We start from the raw sequence: 23,976 nt of genomic DNA on the forward strand, positions 1-23,976 counted from the left end.
TGGTTTAGTTACAAAGACATAATTATGTTTGTTTTTACTGCTTCTTGTACTGTGGTTTAGTTACAGAGAAATAATTATGTTTGTTTTACTGCTTATTGTTCTGTGGTTCAGTTACAGAGAAATAATTATGTTTGTTTTTACTGCTTCTTGTACTGTGGTTTAGTTACAGAGAAATAATTATGTTTGATTTTACTGTTTTGGAAGTTTGTATTTATTTTGTGCTCTTTCTGGTTGAATGCATACGTAGGTTGTTTTTTATGTGTGTATCAATACATTATACGTGGGTAATTTTAAGTCATTCATGATGTATTTTAAAACACTGTGTGTAGCTTCAACTTTCCCCCACCCACTACTGGAGGTTTGCTTTAGTTTGTTTTGAATTTCACGCAAAGCTACTCGAGGGCTATCTGCGCTAGCCGTCCCTAATTTAGCAGTGTAAGACTCGAGGGAAGGCAACTAGTCATCATTACCTACCGCCAACACTTGGGCTACTTTTACCAACGAATTGTGGGATTGACCGTTATAGCGCCCCCACGGCTGAAAGGGCGAGCATGTTTGGTGTGACGGGGATTCGAACCCACGACCGTCGGATTACGAGTCGAGTGCCTAAACCACCTGGCCATGCCAGACCCCAACCACTGATTAATCAGCGGTAAGTCAGAGGGCTTATAATGCTAGTATCGGGTTTAGATACCTGCAGCTAGCAGAGCAAAACATTATATTACGTAACTTAACAACAAACAAACAAACTTGAACTTTGAAGGTGGGCCTGGCATGGACAGGTGTTTAGGGCGCTTGACTTGCAGCCTGAGGGTTGCGGGATCTAGTCCCCATTTACATCAAACTTGCTCCTCCTTTCAGCCGTGGGGGCGTTATAATGTTCGGTCAATCCCACTATTTGTTTTTGAAAGAGCAGCTCAAGAGTTGGCGGTAATGACTAGCTGCCTTTCCTCTAGTTTTACACTACTAAATTAGGAACATCTATCGCAGATAGCCCTCGTGTAGCTTTGCGCGAAAGACAAACTTTGAGAGTGTTTTAACTAACAGCCTGAAAAATATCATATGAATTATAATTCGACATGGATATTTCAACTAAAAGTAACTTTCAAGAATTCTATGTCACAGTATGTGGAACGTTTCTTGATTTGAGAAGGTCATCAGATTCAGCATTACAGAGTGCTTAGTAGAGTAAAATAAACATGATAAAACGACCTTAACAGCACCAGAAAATCACAGCAAACTCCAAGGACAAAGTTAATCCTTAATAGATACAAACAAATCAGTTACATACGTAACTCAAGCTTCCCTCCCCTCAAGTGGTACAGTAGTCTGTGAACTGACAACGCTAGAAACCAGGTTTCGGTACTTCTGGTGGGCAGAACATGGAGAGCCTATTGTGTAGCTTTTGCTTAGCTTCAAAAACAAATGAATGAATAGGGAACTCAAACCCGTTTCTGTAAATGCCCACTGACAAGCTAGCGGTAAGTTTACAGAATTACAACATTAACATACCGATACCTTGCGACGAACAGAGCACAGATAGTCCTTTGTGTAGCTTTGCCTTAAAACAACAATTCATTTAACTTGATTTTCGCCTCGAAGAATTACAATAAAACTGCGTAACAAGAATTACATTTTATATAAGAAACTATCTCTTGGAGTACAGATTTAGCAACAATGAGCTCATTGAACCGAATTATGTAATTAACAACATATTTTTATGTTGTTTTTTTTACTAGTTACAGCGTTTACAGTAAAGAAGAATATTTCTGAAACAGTCAGCACGTTTCGATCAGTACAAGTAGTCGAAACGTCGAACCTGTTTTAAAAATACTTTCATATACTGTAAAAACTGCAACTTGTAAGCAAATAATACTTATAACAAGTCAACTGGAAATGAAACTTAATTTTTCTTGTTGGAAAACTGCACTAAATGTAGCATGCATAAGTGTTGCCATCTATTGACAATAATAAGCATATGCCATTGTATAAATCATATAATTCTTCATAAAATATTTTCAAAATGAAGACGATAACGTTCTCTTTTATGGGTATGTGCCTTAGATATTTTAGAACTTAGAGGTTTATACACATACATATGTTATTTCTAAATCACATTAATGTTTTATGTTCCGTTCCTTTATATACAGTTTAAAATCAACCGCATTAGTTATTGCAGTTCCTTTACTACATTGTATGCATACAGTTTAAATTAATATATCTGCATTGTTTATCGGTGGGTTAAGAGAAAGTTTGTAGATATACAATGTTAAAGCCAGGAATTCGATTCCCAATATTTAATAAAGCGTAAATAATCCACTGTGTAACTATGAATTAAAACAAAAACAAATTATCAGCATTGGAAAAGTGTATTCGTCCATGAAGAAATCAGCCACAGTTACTGTTCACTAAATAATTTGAGCTTTCATTTCGGTTTAATCATTTTATACGAATATATGAAGCTGTATTAGTAGATGGCCACATTTCTCTCTCTCTTAAGAAATAAAAAAAGTACTACATTAAAATATAATGAATGACATTTCTTAGTAATAAATTCACACACTAGCAATATAAGATATTTTACAACTTATTTATCAAAATAAATTTGCACGTGACACTAGTGCACCTTTATTTACCAAATGAAATGTATAAATGTGTAAAAAAAATAAACAGCACACCGGTACCCTACCTTATAAAACATCATGTATTGACCAACGTGCAGTGTCTTGGAAGAAGACCAGATGAGGTGACGGCTTTCCTAGTCTATCCATCACTTTTGTGACTATGCAATTGATTTACAGAGAATTGCACCAATCACAAAAATGATGAACGAAGAACAGGAACAGTGACGTAACTAGCGCCAGTTCAGCTGTTGTTGCACCTGCTGGTAGTCTTGTCGATTAAATATAAACCAACTGGAACATACCCACACAAGTTTCTCACTTGAAACACTATAGCCAAACTATGGTTAGGAAAGCTGGCACGGACAAATAACCTGAAAACAAACGTTTCATCAAAGTAACAAGAGAGGAGTTTTGTGTCTGTGTCGGTAACCTGAGAGTAGCGGACTGGAAAAAAACCGAATAATAAACCATTATTGTGCCACAACTCCTATCAATTAAAGTTGGAAATATCATTTGAAATCAGCGTAAAAAAAGCATGTATTTTTCTCTTTATATCAAACCACACGTCAGGACTCGTCGTCCTTTACACTGGAGTTGTGGCTCGGGTTCGAATCCCCGTCGCACCAAACATGCTCGCTCTTTCAGCCGTGGGGGCATTATTATGTGACGGTAAATCCCACTATTCTTTGGTGAAAGAGTAGCCCAAGAGCTGGCTGTGGGTGGCGATGACTAGCTGCCTTCCCTCTAGTCTTACACTGCTAAATTAAGGATGGCTAGCGCAGATAGCTCTCGTGTAGCTTTGCGCAAAATTCAAATCATTACTAGCATTGACAGATTTAGGTCTAACGCCTTGAAAAAAATTAGTTAAATAATCATTCGCTTTATTTTCCATATATCACATACACTGCTGGCCAAAATCTTAAGGCCAATGAACACGAAGAAAAACAACAACAAACAAAACAAACACACTTGAGTTACTTTTGAAGATTATTGGTTAATAACTGATAATAGATTTGTAACGCGGTTGCTGTCCGTTTCCCATTTGTCAGAACGTCATGAAAACAGTGACTAAATCATCCTACCATAATGGAACTCTTGCTTATATGATTCTGGAAAAAGTTTAAGCGATGTGCTACCCCCAACTTTGCAAACTTTTTATCATTCGTGCATATAGATTTGCAATGGGGTCACGATTTCCCGTTTCACGTCACGGAGAACTTTACTTTTCTCCATTCTCAGGGTGCAGATATGACGTCATGAATACGTCACACGCGGATCCGATGCATTGGTGCCACGGCTAATCGGCTAGCCTATTTTAAGTTGATATGCAAAATATTCTATAAAAGGCTGTTAATGATTATCAACATTATTTCAGTGAGGACAAAAAATTATCGTAATTGTTATTTAAACACCTTATATATTTATATAAGTTCGAAGATGAATGTTGCTGCGGGGTTTTTGTTACCGCATTTCTCGGTCGTAAATATAAGTCGTTTTATCATCACACAATACTGACATTAAAGCTAGCACGTACTAATATCGTGTATTAATTTTACTTTTTGAATTCATGTACACATTGCGCTATAACAACTTTTTTAGAAACGTTAATGATAAAAGAAGATTGGTAAGTCATAACGCAAAAGAAGAAAGGATAAGAAAATACGCCTTTAACTCTTAGATTTTCCGATAGATGGAGATGTATTCTACAGGGGTAAAAACAATATCGTTATTTACATGATGTAGTTTATGTTTGACAATAGATGTAAATATTGATGACAATAGATCTCGTTGGTGAGTTAATCTCCACGTTTGAATAGAATTTACTAACCGGCTTATTTTTTGGTTTAGGCTCAACTGCAGTTAGTGTTATGGACTTCAGAATGTAAGCTCGTACATCCACAACCATATAACATATAAATTATTAAAATAATTAATTACCATTTTTGGGTTAAGAAAGTTATTCTCAATAAATAATTAACATGTTAAAGTAATGGTATCCGTTATTAAGAGTGTGTAGTCTATAATCCAAGCTGGGTCTGCTGTTATGCTCAGAGCTGCGCAGATTGTATTGTTTGTTTGTTTTTGGAATTTCGCGCAAAGCTACAGAAGGGTTATCTGCGCTAGCCATCCCTAATTTAGCAGTGTAAAACTATAGGGAAGGCAGCTAGTCGTCACCACTCACCGCCAACTCTTGTGCTACTCTGTTACCAACGCATAGTGGGATTAAACATCACATTTTAACACCCGTACGACTAAGAGAGCGAACATGTTTGGTGCAACGGGGATTCGAACCCGCGACCCTCAGATTACGAGTCGAACGTTTTAATCTACGTGGGTATGCCGAGCTCACAGATTGGACTGGCTGTGTTATGTCCATCGCGGTTATTAAACCCAATTTTTAACGTTATAATGTTCATAGATTTAACGCTAAGTCACCGCATGGTAACTGAAAATGAAATAGAGCCGAATAACCAAGTGTTAATGTTTAACAAGAACAAACTAATTTATTAGAATACAAGGAAAAAATATTTAAAAAAGCTAAATGAAAATTTAGTAAAAAAGTGGAACACTTTTAAAATTTATTATTATTATAATTATTTAAATGAAATGGAGCAGAAAAAAATCGACATGGCCATGACAAAAACTACAATGAAACTAAAAACAATGCACATCAATACGCTGAGACTTTGTAGGCAGAGAAAAATCTTTGATTTACTGGAGCTATATTTGAAGATTTATACCAAGAATCTAATCACAAAATAATTCCTTCTTAGCACCTATTTCATCCTCTAAACTTCTCATTGACCAAGAGTCCAGCACATAACGAAAGTACACTGGTCAACTGAGCGACGTGGAGTTTAAGAATTTATTATGAGAATGTGTGTGTTTGTTTTATTGCAAAGCCGCATCGGCCTATCTTCTGAGACCGCCGAGGGGAATAGAACCGCTGATTTTAACGTTGTAAGTCCGTAGACTTTCCACTGTATTAGCGAGAGGCGTGCTATCAGAATGAACAAAATATTTAAAAAGTACAGTGGTCAACTGAACGGAGTGGAGTTTAAGAATTTACTATCAGAATGAAAGGAGTTAAAAATAAACAAAGATAAAATTACATAAAAACATGAATCCAGCTAATAACCTTAAATCGAGAATAAGTGTACTTGAATAACAGAGTACGTACCATTTTCATCCAGAACTTTCAAGTGGCACTAAATTTGCTCTTTTGAGTACTTGGAATCCTGGGACACAACTTAAATATTTTATCATCACTTTCAACATTACAACAATTACGCTAAATACACCAATTAAAACGATTTAAAACGCTAAAATCATGGCTTCGATTCCCTTCGGTGGACTCAGCAGATAGCCCGATGTGGCTTTGCTATAAGAAAACACACACAGACCAAAATATTGAATTATACATATTATACAACAAGTTATAACTTATATTTCCGCCAATGGCATGATGGTATGTCTGTGGACTTACAAGGTCAGAAACCGGGTTTCTATAGCCGGAATGGGCAGAGCAGAGGTCACTCTGGGCTTAAGCTTTTGTATATTCTTATTATTTAATAGGTTTAATAACTAAAGGTGATTTAAAACTTACATTTGTTCTGCTTCTACCTTACAATCAACATGACTCGGTTTACAAAAAAAACTTATTTCCTTTAACTAAAGCACAGTCATACCAGGGATATATATATATATGTACATAAAATGCGCTTATATAAAATTTTGAAAACAGTAAGCTAACTTTCAGTTGAAAAGAATATTTAATAAAAAGGTTAGGTCGGTGCAGAAATCTATAGACCCGGAATAGCCAGGTGGCCAAAGCACTCCACGCGTAAATTAGGCGGCTAGCATAGATAGCCTCGTGTAGCTTTGCGCGAAATTCAAAAACAAACAGTTATCTATGTGATTTGTAGATGCTCGTGAGAAATGCGAACAAACAAAATAATGAAGTTATTACACTTTTACTAGCATAAGCAACAGTGCATGATACATCAGTCTCTTTGAAAAAGTCTATTTCTTTAACTTTAGGGCACAAAATTGGATCTTAATTGTTAGGACAACAGGAGCTGCAATAAAGTGGATGTATATTGAAGAAGGATGCTACCTACTGAGACAACTAAGCTGCAAAAACAAAGTAGGAGAAACGAACTAAGCCTCATACAGGAAATGACTTAAGAAAAATGTGCAGGTATTAATTGTGACCAGAGCTGTTTGATGGCAGTGTAAGAACAAGTGCAGAGAGTCTTGGAGTTTATCTTAAGTTAAAAGAAATGAAGCAAAAATGAAACAACGACATTGATGATGAAGGAGACAATCGATAATGAACGTGAATCTAAATCTAATTTTACATGCTCGTAATTCATTCATTCATCGATACGATAGGCCTAGTACTGAAGAAGTGTGTTCGTGGAATCACACACTTGTTTCGTCTTCGGAAGGACGTGACATGAGCACAGTTTGAAACTGATCAAAATTACTCACAAACATTCTGAAATATAAAAGGAGTATCACAGTCAATATACAGAAACTATCCACGAACTTGCTGAAATATAAAAGGAGTATTACAGTCAATATATAGAAACTATCCACGAACTTGCTGAAATATAAAAGAAGTATTACAGTCAATATACAGAAACTATCCACGAACTTGCTGAAATATAAAAGGAGTATTACAGTCAATATATAGAAACTATCCACGAACTTGCTGAAATATAAAAGAAGTATTACAGTCAATATACAGAAACTATCCACGAACTTGCTGAAATATAAAAGGAGTATTACAGTCAAGAAACAGAAACTATCCACGAACTTGCTGAAATATAAAAGAAGTATTGCAGTCAAGAAACAGAAACTATCCACGAACTTGCTGAAATATAAAAGTATTACAGTCAATATACAGAAACTATCCACGAACTTGCTGAAATATAAAAGTATTACAGTCAATATACAGAAACTATCCACGAACTTGCTGAAATATAAAAGAAGTATTACAGTCAAGAAACAAAAACTATCCACGAACTTGCCAATGGCTACGTTGCTGACGTTGTACATGTTTAATTGGTTTTCTCGAGTTGCTGTCCTGTCTTACAAATCTTTTATCAACCTGCATTCAAACCTCAACTTATATTTATTTCCTTCAGTTTAATGAACTAACCTTACATGTTGGAATGGTAAGAAAATGTGGAAGTTATTGAAGAACACAAAACGCATTTGAACTTGTTTAAAATTTGTGTGCATTATCTTGAAAGTTTCTGTTAATCATTAAAAAAAATAAAGTTAGGGCATTGGGAAACAAAATCATTATCGTCTTTTATGGTGAAGCAATATGTTAAAATAAAATTAGTTAACTGGAGAAGTATTGACTGTCTTACTGATTATTAGAAATCTAATGTTCAAAGAGTTTTACTTGTCCAAATATAGCAACACATAAGATTTGTTTGTTTGTTTCTGAATTTCGCGCAAAGTCACACGAAGGCTATCTGCGTAAGCCGTCCCTAATTTCGTGGTGTAAGATTAGAAGGAAGGCAGATAGTTATTAGCACCCACCGCCAACTAGTCTTTTACCAACGAGTAGAGGGATTGACCGTCACGTTATAGTGCCCCCAAGTGTGGTCTAACGGAGATTCGAGCCCCCATCTCTCAGATTGCATGTCGAGCGTCGTAACCATCTCTCCATTTTAGGTCCCAGTACCGAAACCATTTTTTTATTTTTTTATCTTTATTAGATAAACAACGTAATCTGAGAATAGAAACCTACTTACTCAAGTTGGTTCCGATTAGCCCCTGACGATATAATGCAAATTTATATGTTCAATACGATTGTTTTATTTTATATATTTTCACTAGTTTAACTTACATGTATTATATTCTTTAACTTTATTCCCACGTCAGTTTGACCAGACTGGTAAGAGATTAACATTTTTTCGTTCTGAAGTAAAACCACATTGAGATTTATGTCGGACCCACAATGAAAAATCGAATTCAGGTTTCTTTTCAGGGGCAGAAGTCCGTAGCCTGATAAAAAGATGTTTTTCAAGTAAAACCGTAACCAGTATGACTTCAATATTATTATAGAAGGTAATCTGTGTTACTAGTAGGAATTGTATGTTTTTACTGACAGCAACTAAATTTCTATAGAAATATCCATAAAACTTTTTAAAGATACATTTTTATTATTTAAAAATGTGAAGATATAAATAAAGATATAATTAAAGATATAAGTAAAGATATGAAGTTCATTAATATTCTTTCTGAAAGAAACAATAATTAAAAATCAGTTAGTTAACACTTTAAATATAATGTTGGAAGCAAACTGTTGTTCTTCATGTTAGTTAAAACTTTAAATATAATGTTGGAAGCAAACTGTTGTTCTTCATGTTAGTTAAAACTTTAAATATAATTTGGGGAACAAGCTGTTGTTTTTCAAGTTAGTTAACACTTTAAATATAATGCGGAGAGCGAGCTGTTGTCCTTCAAGTTAATACTTTAAATATAATGTGGGGAGCGAGCTGTTGTTCTTTATGTTAGTTAACACTTTAAATATAATGTGGGGAACGAGTTGTTGTCCTTAAAGTTAACACTTTAAATATAATGTGGGGAGCGAGCTATAGTCCTTCAAGTTAGTTAACACCTTAAATATAATTTGGGGAGCGAGCTGTTCTCCTTTAAGTTAGTTAACACTTTAAATATAATGGGGAGCGAGCTGTTGTCCTTCAAGTTGCTTAACACTTTAAATATAATGTGGGGAGCGAGCTGTTTTCCTTTAAGCCACTTAACACTTTAAATATGATGTAAGAGACTTTTTTCCTCAAGTTTATTAAAACTTTAAACATTACGTGGCGAACTTTTACTCCAAAAGTTAATCAATAAGTTAAAATATCACATATTGAAAGAAAACCCGTATGAGTGAATTATCAAGTGTTAGAATAATATATTACGAATGTAAGCACTTATTATTAGATGTTTTTTATTTAAATCTAGCTCAATAACTGATTTCTGTGCTTCGGAAACTAATATTATAATAATAAGTTGTCCAAGATTTTTAACGGGTCGTTTTCATTTGATATTTAGCAAAATTGAAACTAGTTTGTCTTCCACTTCTAGTTATATCAGCGGAGATAAAAGCTAGAAAGATTACACTGCAAAATTATGGACGGCTAGCGCAGATAGCCCTATAGTAACTTTGCGCGAAATTCAGAAAACAAACTTTTGTCAATTTTGCTTATAACAGCGAGATTTAAGCAACTTTCAGAAGAGCACCGTTTCTCTGGTCCCTTTCATATGATGGTAACACGTGCTGATGAATCAACTCTTTTAATTTGCGTCCACTCCTCCAACAGCTCAGCAATAAGCTTGCGAACCAACAATTTGAGAAACCAGGTTTTGAGATCCGTGGTAGGTGCACCATAGATAACCTATTGTTTACCTTTACGTTTGAGCACAATCAAATAAACACAATACTGTGATTTGATCTCCAAGTGTGCAAGATTTAAGTTTCTAAACATAAAATACTAAAATTCGGAGTTCTATTATCTGGGGAGACACAGTTGGCTCGTGTTGTAACTTTGCGCTCAAAACGACAAAGGAAACAAAAACGCTTGTAGACAAAATTAAATCTTTAAACATTAAAAATGCAACGTTTACAGTCAGTTGTAAATAAAACATTTGTATCTGATACATGTTCCACTAAGTTATGTAAAAAACGGTGTTTGGCAAAGGGCACATGAGACTAGAATGAAAGCTGAACACAAGATCTAATAAGTACGAGCAAAGACATTATTATTAAATGAAACGTCTGACAACGAAGAAGGTAAAAATAAAGGTTTCAAACGTATTTTTAATAATCACAACATTCTAAAATACTCAGTATCTTAAACATAGTTTTTATTTATTCTTTGTCAGTTGTGCTGTTTACAACTCCTCTGAGAAGTCCTTGGATATCTTTAATTAACATTTTTCCTTGTTCATGAATTAGCCAAGATTCAAGTATTCCTTGCAGCCTGAATGTACTCGAGTTCATATTTTTTGAGACCCGGCATGGCCAGGTGGGTTAAGGCGTTCGACTCGTAATCTGAAGGCGCAGGTTCGAATCCCCGTCACACCATACATGTTTGCCCTTTCAGCCGTGTGGGCGTTATAATGTTGCGGTCAATCCCACTATTCATTGGTAGAAGAGTAGCCTAAGAGTTGGCGAAGGGTGGTGATGACTAGCTGCCTTCCCTCTAGTCTTACACTGCTAAATTAGGAACGGCTAGCTTATAATTTATAATAACTTGTTTGAAGTATTCAAACCAGTAAGGAAAAATATATAATTTATAGAACTTAAGCTTAAAGGTTTATACAAGGAAGCACCAAACCATATATAAAAATAACATTTTTATCACAAATTTCTGGCATATGGACAATGTTTGTTTCTTGACGTATCTTAAAATGTGATTTAGGACAGTGTTCGAATGATTGGCTTCCTAATATGTATAAATAGTGGTTTGTTTAGCTGTTGGGCCCGACATGGCCAAGCGTGTTAAGGCATGCGACTCGCAATCTGAGGGTCACAGGTTCGCATCCCCGTCGCGCCAAACATGCTCGCCCTTTCAGCCGTGGGGGCGTTATAATGTGACGGTCAATCCCACTATTCGTTGGTAAAAGAGTATCCCAAGAGTTGGCGGTGGGTGGTGATGACTAGCTGCCTTCCCTCTAGTATTACACTGCTAAATTAGGGACGGAAGCACAGATAGCCCTCGAATAGCTTTGTGCGAAAATTCAAAAACAAACAAACAAACTTGTTTAGTTGTCTATGTTTTAGCACAAAGCTACACAAATTCTTGATGACGAGAAACCGATTTAAAATAAAAATTTACCACAGAAAGACTGGTATGAGTGTTAACACTTTTACTGATAAAGCAGAGAACAACGTTTCGACCTTCCGAGGTCATCTTCAGGTGAACAAAGAGAAGAATATCTAAACGTTAGTAAAAGTGTTAATACCCATACCAGTCGTTCTGTGGTACAAAGGTTCATCCACGCACTGTCTACTGCGGGAATCAAAACCTGGATTTTAGCGTTCAGTAAATTGTAGCTTCGCAAGAATGGAATAATTACGGTGAAGTACAATTATGAAGCTATAAATGGTGATGAAAATTACGTTTCATATATTACCATATTTATAAAATATTATTTTATTTAGAATGTAACAAACTCGAAACGAGTTTTTATTTTCGGTAAGATTTACAACAACATATTGAATAAATATTAGCTGTCTTAAACTAAATAATATAAATTAAAATAAGTTATACTTTATATTACTAACATTAAATGTCTGATGTCGTGGTTTGGTTTCTGAATTTCGCGCAAAACTACACGAGGGATACCTGCGCTAGCCGTCCCTAATTTAGCACTGTAAGACTACAGGGAAGGCAGATAGTTATCACCACTAACTCTTGGGGTACTCTTTTACCAACAAATAATGGTATTTATCGCAACATTATAACGCTCCTACGGCTAAAAGGGCGAGCATGTTTGATGGGACGGGGATTGGAACTAGAGACTCTCGGATTAGGAGTCTAGCGTCTTAACCACCTGGCCACGGGCAGTCTGAGGTATTAATTATTTAATAATAATTTCTTAAGAAACTCGTACATCAAGAATTTAAGTGTATATTACCTTTTTTTCTTATCACGTTAAAAAGAACCCTCCAGTGGCACAGTGCTATGTCTCCAGACTCACAACGCTAAAAACCGAGTTTAGTGGGCAGAGCACAAAGAGCCCATTGTAGCTTTGTACTTAATTTCAAACAAATTAAACCACGCTAAAAAGGAAAAATTAAAGATTTATGATTAGATCTATTTACACGTTGCAAAAATCTCTCTTTATATTAAATTGTGTTTCTCGTTGTGTTTTGTTTTAACTTACAATAATTTTGGAAATATTTATCTGTTCTCCATTCATGCTGTTGTGACTCCATTTCTGTCTCATATACTCTAAATGATTAAATAAACATTTTCTGTAATTTAGTATTCAGAAACAAATCATAATAAACTCTTTACGAAATATATATTTAATATATTCCTTTTATTTACCTTTTTTACTATGTTTTATATTAATATTAACTATTTTATCTGATTTAATTTATAGCAAAGAAAATAACGCTCCACTTAGAATCCGTAACTTAGACTGTGCAATTTGTCTGAGGTAGCATTTAAACGTCTTGAACCTTTTTTAAAGAAGGAAAACTGGCCCAATTAATGTGAATAATTTACTGTTATTAGAAACCAACATCCATGAAAACTATTATCTTACTCAGGCCTAAGTATAGTATTTAGTTTGAGTGCAAAGATAAACTTACAATCTAAGCACAGATTCAGTCTAATCAATAACCTAACAATAAGCTCCGTACGAGTGCAAGGAAAACTTAGACGTTCTTAGCATTTGTTGTAAGAGACACTGTTGTTGTTGCTATAGCTACACAAATGGCTATTTGAGTTCTGTCCACCGCAGGAAATCAAACGCTAAATTTGAGAATTGTACAGACTTGCCGCTGATTCATCGAAGCACCTTTCAAAGAATGAGACCCTTAAAAGCTGTACTAGTTTTCTTGAAAAAATAACAAAACAAAACAGGCCGCTATATTTTGTGCATGATAGATACAGAGACATTACTGGTTCCTTTCGAGCGTTTCAAAAATTCCCCACGTTGGGCGATGAATTTTGGCTTAACCTGGCCAGATGGATAGGGCACTTGAGGGTCACGAGTTCTAATCCCCGTCGCACCGAACATGCTCGTCCTTTCAGCAGTGGTGGCGTTATAATGTGACAGTCAATCCCACTATTCGTTGGTAATAGAGTAGCCCAAGAGTTGGTGATGGGTGATGATGACTAGTTGCCTTCCATCTAGTCTTACACTGCTAAATTAGGGACGGCTAGCACAGATAGCCCTGGTGTAGCTTTGCGCAAAATTATAAAACAAACAAACACTAAAAAATTTCCAGTGTCTTCTGAGTACATGTGAGACGCTAAAAATTGCCGTGAAAAGTTTTTGTTCTGGAATTTCGCGCAAAGCTACACCACGGACTACGTGCGCATGACCGTATTTAATTCTGAACCCGTGGAATAAAAAGCAAACAGCTTGTTAACAAACGCTCACTGCCAACTTGTGGACTACTCTTATTTGACCGAAGAGTTGGTTTTGACTGTCACTCTTACATCGCATCCACGACGCCCTTAAAATGCACAGTGGATTTTATCGGCAACGAGACTCAAACTTGGAATTCTCGCACTCTCATTATGGTCCATGAGGAACAAGGAAAAAAAAAAACACGACAAACACCAAAACTCAGTTTTGTATGCGCAGTTTAACAATTCCGAAGGAGACCCCGGCGGCATAGCGGTATCAGACTTACACCGCTAGAAACCAGGTTTCGATACCCGTGATTGGAAAAGCACAGATAGCCCATTGTCTAGCTTTGTACTTAATTCCAAACAAACAAACAGTACCGAAAGTGTTGAAATAAAGTTGCTATGAAGTTTTTTGTACCTATGAATATGATGAGACACACTGAACCGTGGTCTTCTCCATCCCTTAATCTGATTTGTTGGTTCAGCTCACTGAGTCAGTGTACATCAGAATATGCTTTGGAATGTATTAAAGAAGATGTTATCCTATTACTTCTTTCTCTTTCAGTGTTTATTTCAGAGTTAAGTAACTGTTACTCTACCATGTTCGAACACCCCTTCAACTATATTCAATAAAGGAAAATATGAAACATCAGACTAAGTGAAACCTAACGCAGTATATTTGATATTAATTTGATTTTCTGTGCGTATTCTTACAGCTGTCTGGAACTTGTTCTTCATGCATGTTGTTCTCATGTCGCTAGTTTTATGAATAAAACAGATCTTGTCTCATAATTTACGTCGTATTACATCGAAATTAACTTACATGCACATAAAGATTAAAATATAAAAATGATGATGGATAACTAGAAAAATAAACAGCTATCTTTTTCATACCAAATTATTTCGGTTATACCTTATTTAAGGTATGCTGTAGTAGGCGGACAGCCAGACAATGAGTATTCATTAAATTCACACACATATATATAATATAATCAATATTTTATGTTACAACTAATTTGTTCTCCACAAAAAACCAATTCACTAATGTTTTAACGAATATTTCCATTAAAACTGTTTTGAAACTTTCCTACCTAACAACATTAAAACAGTAAAATGTATATTTAAATAGATATTTACAATTATATATATATATTATGAATTTATGTCAGTGTTGAATATAACAATGATAAATTATAGATTCTTCGATCATAGAAAGAGAAAATAACATCACCAGGTAAACAATGCAAAAGATATAATGCGCAGTGATTATTTAAGTTCAAATATATCATTTGTTTACAGAAAATGATGAATATCCCTAACTCTATAGATCTAGTTCACCACCGAAGATTATATGGTTTATATAGATCTAGTTCACCGCCGAAGATTATGTGGTTCATATAGATCTAATTCACTGACGGAGGTTATGTAGTTCACATAGATCTGGTTCACTGACGGAGGTTATGTGGTTTATATAGGTCTAGTTCACTGACGGAGGTTATGTGGTTTATATAGGTCTAGTTTACTGACGGAGGTTATGTAGTTCACATAGATCTAGTTCACCACCGAGGGTTATGGTTGTTTTATAGTACAAAGCTGCAAAATGCACTATTTACGCTTTGTCCACTATGGGGGATCGAACCCCGGATTTTAGGCTTGTAAGTAATCTTACTGGTGGCTCACTGGAGGACGTAAACGTATGTAGACCAAATAGGAGGCAATTTGAAAATTTCAACCCAAACATCCCCTTAAACCCATGTGGACTAATTGGTGAGACCAGAAAAGTTTAAAAATTCAACTACGACAGTCCTAATATGAAACTACTAACTAGAGGAAAAGCAGCCAGGAAGCGGCACCAGTCGACACAACGGTGTGTGTCGGATTAATTTTTACCTTTGTGTCACATGGATCGTGTTCAACGGCATGACGTTTCGAATGCTAGGCCTCTTTATTCGCAGAATAATATATTAATATCTAATCCACGCCTTCTCAGGTAAAAACAAAGAAGAAATAAAAAGAGGCAAGACAACTTATAGTCAGCCGGTGCGATTCTTTTGTTGAAATGTGAGTTACCAAATAGGGCGTATACGATGCCATTAAAAACGTTTGCCTTGTAAAGATTGTTGAACATTTGTTACGGTCGGACACTCTTTATAAGTCGAGGAAACATGACAAGTGTTTAAAGATACAATAGGCTTAGCACTAACATTTTATGACAAGTAGTATTATAACAGCTTTTGTTGTAAGAAATGGCTTACGTAAGTATTTTTCCGACCATTACTGTGTTTATCGCATTCGATCCACCGGCATAAAGAGCTCTGGATTCTAACAAAACGCATCGTCGACAATAGATGTGGCATGGCAAATACACTCTCTTCTAATTCTTGAAAATCCTTAAAAGACTAGATGATAAATAATGAAGTGCTTATAAATATGATAGGACTAAAACTGACGCCTTATTACGAGTGTTTTCAAAATACATTATATGTAGCACTCACCGTCAGTTGGGTGGTAAGTCTCAGGACTTATAACACTAAAAATGGGTTTCAATACCCGCGGTGGATGAAGAACAGACAGTACATCATGCAATTTTTTTTCCTTATAACAGATATATGAAAACATCATATGCTGATTTAGTTTTATCTTATAGCTTTAACATAAATAACAACAACAGTAATGCCAGTATCTTGGTTATATTTGACAGCCTAAGTCACCTGTTACATTTTATGTTATTCCTTACTTTTATATATTGTTTACTTGTTTTGAAATTCGCGCAAAGCTACACAAGGGCTATCTGCGCTAGTCGTCCCCGTCTTCGGCCCGGCATGGCCAAGCGTGTTAAGGCGTGCGACTCGTAATCTGAGGGTCGCGGGTTCGTATCCCGGTCGCGTCAAACATGCTCGCCCTTTCAGCCGTGGGGGCGTTACAATGTGACGGTTAATCCCACAATTCGTTGGTAAAAGAGTAGCCCAAGAGTTGGCGGCGGGTGGTGATGACTAACTACTTTCCCTCTAGTCTTGCACTGCTAAATTAGGGACGGCTAGCACAGATAGCCCTCGAGTAGCTTTGTGCGAAATTCCAAAACAAACAAATCTTATATCTTCACATTGAATTACATTTGTTATTAAAGGTTTTATAGATTAATTCATTTGTAGAGGAATGACAATTGTATGATTTTAAGGGGTTTCATATAACGAAAACTCTTTAAAAAATGTATTCATACACTCTTTCCCGTAAAGATTAGTTTTAGAAAACACTACAGTAGTAATATTCATAAAGCTGAAACCTTCCACCATTTGAAGGTAAATAACTAGAGAGTAGACTTTGTTTAATCATTTTCTGAAAGACCTTTCTTAGGTCTTGTTACAATATTGCCAAAATTCTCTGTATTTCAAGTTGAAAGAAGCATTGTTACCAAAGATAATGATAAGTTAGTTCTGTGTTTATTATGTGGTTCATAAACACTTTGAAACATCAATACAGTAAATGTAACTATAAAAACATTTACGATAAATATATTTGTTTTCTCGACCTTTCACCTACGGGTGCTGGAAACTAAAAGAACATGTGCCACTCAGACTGTTAACAACTTAAGAAACTTATGTGTTACTCAAACTGTTAAAACTTGAAATTCACATATTACCTAAACTGTTAATAACTTAAAACTCATGTGTCATTCAGACTGTTAACAAGTTAAAACTCGTGTCATTCAAACCGTTAACAAATGTCAAAACCCACGTGTCATTCAAACCGTTAACAAATGTGAAAACACACGTGTCATTCAAACCGTTAAAACTTGAAACTGGTATGCCACTCTGACTGTTAACAAGTTAAAAACTCGTGTGTCATTCAAACCGTTAATAAATGTCAAAACCCACGTGTCATTAAACTGTTAAAATTTAAAACTGATATGTCACTCAGACTGTTAACAACCAATTTGAAACTCGTATATCACTCAAACTGTTAACAAAGCTGAAAACTCACATGTCACTTAAGCTGTTAATTAAGTATAATGTTAGGAGCATTCTTGGTCGTGTCAACAGCTTTTTAAAATAAAATAACCACGTCACGTGGTCGAAATTCTTTTAACCAAAGCATATTTTTTACATTTTTCATTTTCAATCCAAAAACAAATTTGGTAGATTGGTAGACAATATGCTGTTGAGATCTAATCTATTTACAAATAAAACAATTCTAATACGTTTCCCATCAGAAGTTTCTAGATTAATACACTAGTCATTTTGAGTGTCTGTCAGATAATACACTAAACATCGTAGTTGAACTGAATACATCACTGGTCGCGCCAGACGCAAAAACAATAATGGATACATTCCATGATGCGTATAGCCATTAAAATTACGAGTTACAATTTTTTTCTATAGTTTTAGAGTGCGAGTGTAGTTGGTCATTATAATATGCCTGAAACGTTTTTGCACTTTGTTCTTAACAGACTCACTTGGGATACTTTAAAACCATAATAAATAGTAGTGTTGTAATTGCAGTTTGTATTCTAAGTAATACGGAACGCAGCGTTTATTTCAATACACGAGTTTGCAATGCCTAAAACCGAAGATAAAACTTTACGTATTTCAGTCAAAAACTGCACTAGTTTAAAAGCATAAACATCGAGTGTGTTATAATAATACTAACAGTAGTATTATAATTTTTTGCCACTCAAAAGTTCATCTTTCGTAATATTTTAATGATGTGTTTTCCTTGGAAGATTTTCCTCATTAATAATACCCTATATACTTTTCCTCTCTTTATTCGCATATAAGGAATGTTTAATGCCAGGAACGAAATTTGTCTAAGAAATTAATAGATTTTCGTATTATAGCCTTCATTATAATTTAGTATCACTTAAACAAACCCAAGATTTAGTTGGATAGTTAAAGATAACAGATGTTTTATTCCCGAATTAGGAGTTAATAATCCATCAGTTCGATAGATATTTATTTGGAGTAAGTTTTCTTTTTTTCCAAAAACGCATCATTACCAGCAAACATATATTTCGAGTTCATAAACAAACAAACGATTAGTATGTAATTGCGCATTTACGTTAAGATCATAAGCGAGAGGAAACGCGTACTACGTTAACGTATACCATAAACAGGTATTAATGATTTTAAAATAAATTTTAGTTAGCAGCTTAAACGTCTGCGTATCAAACTTACACGATTATTTTGTTAAAAGTCAGTTGAGGAGAGTTTGAAGGAGCAAATGTGTGTGTTTTACTGTAGCAAAGCCACATTGGGCCATCTGATGAGTCCACCGAGAGGAATCGAACCTCTGATTTGAGCGTTGTGCGTCCGAAGATATCGGCCCGGCATGGCTAGGTGAGTTAAGGCGTGCGACTCGTAATCTTAGGGTGGCAAGTTCGCATCCCCGTCGCGCCAAACATGGTCGCCCTTTCATCCATGGGGGCGTTATAAAGTAACGGGCAATCCCACTATTCGTTGGTAAAAGAGTAGTCCAAGAGTTGGCGGTGGGTGGTGATGACTAGCTGCATTCCCTCTAGTCTTACACTGCTAAATTAGGGACGGCTAGCGCTGATAGACCTCGAGTAGCTTTGCGCGAATTTCAAAAACAAACAAACGTCCGAAGACTTACTACGTTGTCCAACTGGGAGACGAAATAGCATATATTTGTAGTTATATTCCAGCTAAAATCGTAAATAAATATCAAATAATACAGATTTTTCTATACAAATTAAAGTTTCCTTTACTTAATTTATCATGGCATTGAACTTAGCATATTTTCTAACCTTTAAAATATAATTTATCCATTCATCTTACATTTAAAAACTAATTATCTTATGACAAACGTAAAGCGATAGTTTTGAAGTTTATTAATTATTTACGTTGGTTCTTTGGGAAGATTTTTTTTAATGATGTTTGACGAAAATGAAATTCATCTGTTGAATTGGCATTTATTTTGTAAGCAGAGCAGTCAACGAGTGGCCTCTTTATCCCAGATGTCTGACAACGTTTTAACATCATGCGTCAAAAAATATCTTCTCCCTCCGTGATGAATGTTTCAATATGCTTTTTGTTATTATTTAATCACACCAGCTCTTGAGAGAGAACCAGGAAAAGTAGACTTCAACTTTTCAATAATTCAATAGACACGCGCTCACGCTTGAGTGGTTTGGCTGTTTCTGACGTGGTAGAAACCTATTCTCGTACCCAGAATACTTACTCTAAAAACTTATTGTGTGCTACTAAGGTCCTTTTCTGAATATCGAAACATTTTAATAAGCGAATTAATAGTAGAAATGTGAAAAAGGAGGTTTATTGAGAGTTGTCTTACTCATTTTGAAATTAGAAACAGGATTTGTGAATGTTATTTACACATGAACGAAACAGCATGTTAATTATCTAATAACAAAACATGGTAATATTATTATACCTCTCATCTAATGTTTCGTTGAAATGTACGCAGTTTACGCAATAGCAGTTCTAAATATCCTTCCGCTCACTCGTAACAGCTGTTATTTTGTTCATACGAAAAAAAAAAAAATTCCCTCCAAATTTCCATCAGAAATTGTAAAACGAAGTTTCCATAGTTTCTCAGATTTAGTTTTACGTGTATGAGTATTGATGGATTCTTTTTTTTATGAATTCCAGGTTCTTCTGCAAACGAAATTAATTAGAAATTGTTTTATCGTTCTTAATAAGGTGTGCTTCTTGTTTTGTCCTTAAGGGAACACAATCCTTCGTTTATTACATTCAATCCTGCTTTGGTCTTCTTGCAGAACTAATTACACTGATATCAGCTTGTGAATTATAAAACTAATTTTTAACAAAAGGCTACGCTTGTCATTGGCTCTTGCAAGGACCTTAAACTAACCAGAAAGAATGACAAGAAAAACGGGTTCTCATATGGCATGTTTTAAAATACTTGACTCAATGAGTGACTTGTAGTTCACACGTTCTTTCATAAGTGTTGTCACTTTCCTTTTTTGTAGAACCAATATAGTCATTTCATAAAAAAGGTCACATAAATGTATAAACTACTAAGAATGACCATAAAGTTGGAATCTGGTATTGTAAGGCAGACCCTAATTGTAATTGTGGGCATACTTTTTGGATCGCTTGTTTCAGCTGAGTTTTAATAATTAAAAGATATCAAACCGTAATTGTTAAAGTGATAACTAGACTGTATTTAGACACGTCGATTAGATTTACTGAATAAAAACTTTATTTATTAAAATCAGCTCAGTCATAAAACATGAAAATATATATTTGCATAAAACGTTTTTTAATGTTATGTCTTGTGTAAAGTTTCATAAGTACTAGACATTTTACGTGTATGATGATGTAGTATTCCGTTTAAATTTACATTTAAAATATTAGAATTAAAGCTATTGAACTCAGAATATAATTCTATAGATGCTTTCTTAATATAAATCTCACATTGGAATCCTCCATTATCGTTAGTGATTAAGTTGGAACATCACTAGAAACATAAACTTCCCATTTTGGATGGAAAGTATAGTATTTAAAAGTCAATTCTGAAATCTAGTTAAGGGCAGTGATATAACCCTCAGAGGGTGATGTTAACTGACGACTGTCGTTCAGGCTTGGATTCATATATCAGGGATAGGTATATTCTATATAGTTTGTTTGTTTTTGAATTTCGCGCAAAGCTACACAAGGACTATCTGCGCTAGCCGTCCCTAATTTAGCAGTGTAAGACTAGAGGGAAGGCAGCTAGTTATCACCACCCACCGCCAACTCTTGAGCTACTCTTTCATCAACGAATAGTGGGATTGATCATCACGTTATAACGTCCCCACGGCTGAAAGGGCGAGTATGTTTTGTGTGACGTGGATTCGAACCCACGACCCTCGAACAATGAGTCGAATGCCTTAACCCACCTAACCGTGCCGAACCATGTTCTATATAGACTGGCCGTTTAGTCTATGTATCACATGACTCTATGAGCGTAAAATGGGGGATTAAAATATATTGTGTGCATGTGTTTTCTTATAGCACATTGGGCTATCTGCTGAGTCCGTCGAGGGGAATCAAACCCCTGATTTTAGGGTTGTAAATCAGTAGACTTACCGCTGTAGTAACGGGGGTTACTTGTTACTAGGGTATACAAGATACGAAGGCCTGGCCTACATCTTCATAGTTGTGTGTTTAGTTTAACTAACTCAAAAGGTTAATCTTTTCAGGATTTCAGATAATTTCGATCGTTATGAACAGTGGGGTCAGTTGAAAGGAATAATTAGTGTGGATGACCAAGACGACGAAGAGTTCATCCTGTGGGGCATGAAGGCCAGGCATTTTGGTGAATATTATATTTATGTTTTTAGTACCTAACAGTTGAACTGATCCTGTAAAGTGTAAAGAACAGACATTTTGATTATTTGTTACCTTACTTACTAAATAACTGAGACAGTAATTGATCCTATGGAGCGTAAAGACCAGCCATTTTAGTACGTTTTACCTTACTTACTAAATAAATGAAACAGTACTTTGTCCTAGAAAGGCCAGTAATTTGTACGTTTTACCTTACTTACTAAATAACTGAGATAATATTTGGTCCTATGGAGCGTAATGGCCAGCCATTTTAGTAAGTTTTACCTTACTTACTAAATAACTGAGATAATATTTGGTCCTATGGAGGGTTAAAGCCAGCCATTTTAGTAAGTTTTACCTTACTTACTAAATAACTAAGATAATATTTGGTCCTATGGAGGGTAAAGGCCAGCCATTTCAGTAAGTTTTACCTAACTTACTAAATAACTATCAGAGGAATTAGCTCTAGGGGTAGTAAAGGCCAGGAATATTGGTGACTGTTACTTTATTATTTATATAGTTATATCAGGGGAACTGATTCTATAGGTAATGAAGGCCAGGAATATTGGTGACTGTTACTTTATTATTTATATAGTTATATCAGGTGGACTGATTCTATAGGGAGTGAAGGCGAGGAAGCTTAGTGACTGTTAACTTACTATATAACTATCAGGGAAACTGATTCTATAGAAAGTAAAGGCCAGGAATACTGTAGACTATTACCTTTCTTACTAGGTAACAAACAAAATAATTTATCTTATGGGGCGTAAAAAAGCAGACATTTTGTTTGTTACCTTACTAAATAAATAAATCCACTGATCAGGGGCAAGATATATTGCACGCGAATAAGAGATATCTGTTTATTATATTTCAGCTTTACATTTCTTCAATTTCTTCTTTAGGGAATGCACTATATTCTAAGGAATTGATAAACATACATTGAAATAATAAAGCTTATTAAAGCCTAGTTATTTTTGCGACTGAAATAAAACAATAACGAAAATATTATTTTAAAAGAGTAAATAAACATTGTACTGACATTTTTTCCCGCTAAAATTAACCTACGACGTAGAAAAAAATTGCGTGACATTGCTTGTTCATGGATAAATGCGATGTAACGTGCCTTATGTGCATTGTCATTATGCTATACAAAGTTAACCCTTCAGGTAATAAAAATATATTACCATATGTTGTCCAAAAAGAAAGTTTTATCAGGGTCCGATATGGCCAGGTGGGTGAAGGCGTTCGACTCGTAATCTGAGGGTCGCAGGTTCGAATCCCCGTCGCACCAAACATGCTCGCCTTTTCAGCCGTGGGGGTTATAATGTGACAGTCAGTCCCACTATTCGTTGGTAAAAGAGTAGCCCAAGAGTTGGCTGTGGGTGGTGATGACTAGTTGTCTTCCATCTGGTCTTACACCTACCAAGTTAGGGACGGCTAGCGCAGATAGCCCTCGTGTAGCTTTGTGCGAAATTCAAACTAAAACAAAATGGTTTTATCGGGAGACTCTAATTTATGTATCCATCTGTTTCTGAAGTTGTTTGAGGATAACTTGAGAAATCCGCATTAACATGTCCAATCAAACTACAAACATTGGGTCGAAATTTAGCTATTGCACTAGCAGTTCGAAACAAACTCGAAACAGTGGGACGAAGTTTAGCTATTGCACTGACAGGTCGTAACAAACTCGAAACAGTGAGAGGAAGTGTGCTAAGCCAGCTAACCAGAGCAAGTCTTAAAACAGTAGATGAAGTATGTTGTGCTACTAGAGTGATACAAAATATAAACAGTGTGAATAAGTCCGCTACGCTGGCGAAACGAAATAACCTTCAAACAGCGAAAAAGTGTGCTGCGCTGATTGGCTAGTAATATATTGAGCCATCTGCTGTTTCTACCGATGAGAATCAAACCTCGATTTTGGCG

This window comes from Tachypleus tridentatus, chromosome 3, assembly GCF_004210375.1.
Source record: "Tachypleus tridentatus isolate NWPU-2018 chromosome 3, ASM421037v1, whole genome shotgun sequence".
NCBI classification, from domain to species: domain Eukaryota; kingdom Metazoa; phylum Arthropoda; class Merostomata; order Xiphosura; family Limulidae; genus Tachypleus; species Tachypleus tridentatus.